General features: G+C 45.2%; 1 non-coding gene across 1 annotated transcript; it reads left to right on the forward strand.

Moving 5' to 3' along the window:
* Nucleotides 1–564: 564 nt before the first annotated feature.
* LOC150014980 (small nucleolar RNA SNORA3/SNORA45 family) lies at nucleotides 565–695 on the forward strand. The gene has a single exon (XR_016510297.1). It is a non-coding gene; the product is annotated as a small nucleolar RNA SNORA3/SNORA45 family (small nucleolar RNA).
* The last annotated feature ends 2,218 nt before the right edge of the window (nucleotides 696–2,913 follow it).

Genomic DNA, 2,913 nt, shown 5'->3' on the forward strand with positions numbered 1-2,913 from the left:
GGACATATAGGTGGATGGATGGAGAGTTGAAAGGAGAACCAAGCTTATGTACTTTGGACCTGATCTAGTTCCTTAGGCTTCCACTTTGAAATGGAGCAGAATGGTTTGCAGGGGGTCATTCAAGTCACACAAAACCTAAAGGAGAAAAGAAGGCCATGTGAGGGATCCAAGGTATGAAGAGTGTGACTATAAACAGGCTGATTTAGAATGAGGAAGAACAAGATGTCATGTCAGCTTATAGCTTCAAGGGAGACAATGGAGAAAGTTTCCACAAGAATGAATGGAACGGTCAGGTTTTGCTGACAAAAAGGGAGAGGGGGAGAAAGAAACCATGTTGAGCTATGTGAAGAGCAGTGAGCAAGAAATCAGACAGCAGCACCAGCTGTGTGGCCTACACTCCACCACACCTCTGTGAGTCTGTTTGCTGCTTCGCTTGACTGTCTTCTACATGGGAAGGGAGGGACAGGAATTCTGTGTTTCTTTGGTGTAGATACACTAAGAAGGTGGATATAAAATGCTTTGTGAACTGTCAAGTGCAGCGGACACAACAGAAATAGAAACATTATTGAGGCTAGAGTGACGCTTGGGTATCAGCTATTGCCTTAGTGTGCTAGAGTCCTCGAAGAGCAATTGCTGGCCTTACTCACTGACTGTGGCCCTCTATGGCATAGTCAGTCACCAGGTTAGTGCCAATGCAAAAAAAAAAAAAAAAGAAAAAAAAGAAATAGAAACATTGCTGTTTCACCTGTATTCTTCCTTTTAGAGCTTCAGTGAGGATACAGAATGAATCTCTTACCTTCGGGGCAGGTCTCTGGTGCTTGTCACTCACTGTAGTTGACAGAAATGGGCACTCAAAAATGTTTGCTCAATAATAAAAGGGCATAAAAACAAGAGGAGGTCCCCTTTTCATGAAAGAGGCTTTGGAATGAGATCAGTGTCAGTTTGAATCCTACTGTGCCACCTCCTAGGGATGTGACTGTAGGCAAATCATTTAACCTCTCTGAGCCCCAGTTTTCTCACCTGTCAAAACAATGTCATTCAGCTCATGAGGCTGTTGTAGGGATTAAATTACTTGATGTTATAGAAGGGAACTTCTGAGCACATAGTAGGTGATTTAGAGGAGCACATCAAGGTGATACTTTGTGATAAAGATTAAGGGGGGTCATTGAGCATCAGAGACAAAAAGGGATGAGAGATAAATTGGTGCCTCAATGCAGGAGGTGGGTAGGGCAAAGATGGGATGGGATTCTTGACAATCACTTCGTCTCAAACGGCTCCAGAAACATAATTGCTCTAAGTCAATTTCCCGTCTGCTGGGAGTGTGGTATGAGCTTCAGATGAGAGGAGCACTCATATGACAACTGAGAAGGAGAGGCCATTTGGCAGAATAGAGAACACAGACCTGAGTTGGGTCTGCCCGTACTTCCTGCCTCAGTCTTCTACAGAGCGGGAAAGGAGGGCTAGAGGATCTAAAAAGTCCTTCTGGATATAAAACCCCATGTCACAAGAGGAAAAAAGATGGCAAGCTGGGGCGAGTGAACCGAAGAGAAAGATCTTTTTATTCTCCCAGCAAATGAAAAACTGTATGCATTCGTTAAAGTCATGTTGAGAGGTTAATTAACATCGCTGAGCCCGTTTTCTCATCTGTAACAGGCTATATTAATATCAATACCTACCTTGCAGGAGGGTTGCAAGGGTTAAAGGAGGTGATAGACATACAGTGTTGAGTACAAGGTAGGCTCTTATCTAAATACTCAGAATATTATGATTCTCTACCACTCTCTCACTATCCTTCCTCTATTAAGATAGGAATCTCAACCTTTCCCTTACACTACTACTGTGACTATTGTCCTAAGGACTCCCAGCCTAGTGCCTAATAGATGCATTTGCTTATCAGTGAAATAAAAAGGGGGGAAAGTCCCATTCAGTCCCTTTAGCCCACTTTCCACTTGGCTGTCAGAGATCTTCAAAAGCATAGTTCTGATCTTGTTACTGCCCTGCTAAAAAGATGTGCATGGCTCTCCATCACCCTGAAACAAGGACCACATTGCTTTGTCTATCTCAGTAGTTTTATTTCACTACTACTTAGAATAACCCATTTCCCAGGTGAACCCAACTCAACTTCAAGCTCCTTTTTTTCCCACCTCTCCTATGCCACCTATAACATCCTGCAAAGGAAAATACTTATGTCTGCTTCTGGATACTGACAGCCACAAGGGGATATTCCATCCCGGTGTAGCCCAAATCAGAATTTGCTGCATCAAAGTGGAGAAATTTCTGCATTATTTGTTTTTCTTATGAAAACAGGGCTCCGTCAGTAATGAATTCAGCAGGGGCACCCCCATCCCCCAGTCCCGAGGGGTTCCCCTAACAGAACAAGACTTAATGTTCTCCATTTTTCCTCCTCTAATGGGGGCTGTCAAGTACCCTCTTCCAGGCATCTTTGCAAAGGATGCATAAATCCCACTGGGAGCTTTGCATGACTGTCACATTTTCATCTAATCAGCAGCCCCTTCCCCCACCTCCCCTTTACCCAAGGGACCAGAGATAGTCCAATCCCCCTCCTCCGGCCCCCCCCATACTTAAGAGGACCTCTTAAGGATCTTTGCCCCATCCCAGGAGGTTACAGCCCCTCATTATCCAAGGAGGCTCCTGCTCCAAGGTTCATTTCATCTATCAGTTCTGAGTTTCCCCTCTGACCTTAGCCTTCCTTGGGGTCATAATCTGCCCTTCCTCCCTCCCCCTCTGGGGTCAATTCCATAGATTTTTGCTGCTGCCGAGAGCAGCTTGTAGGGAGCAGAGGAAGTTGGGGGAGGGGCGGGAGAAATTGCCTGTCTCAGCTGCGAGTGAGACACGAAGGAGAAATGGGACTTTTAACAACTGCAACTCAGTGATGAGAAAGCGATGGGGCCC

The sequence above is a fragment of the Furipterus horrens genome, unplaced genomic scaffold, assembly GCF_987537825.1.
Source record: "Furipterus horrens unplaced genomic scaffold, mFurHor1.1.pri manual_scaffold_3, whole genome shotgun sequence".
NCBI classification, from domain to species: Eukaryota; Metazoa; Chordata; class Mammalia; order Chiroptera; family Furipteridae; genus Furipterus; species Furipterus horrens.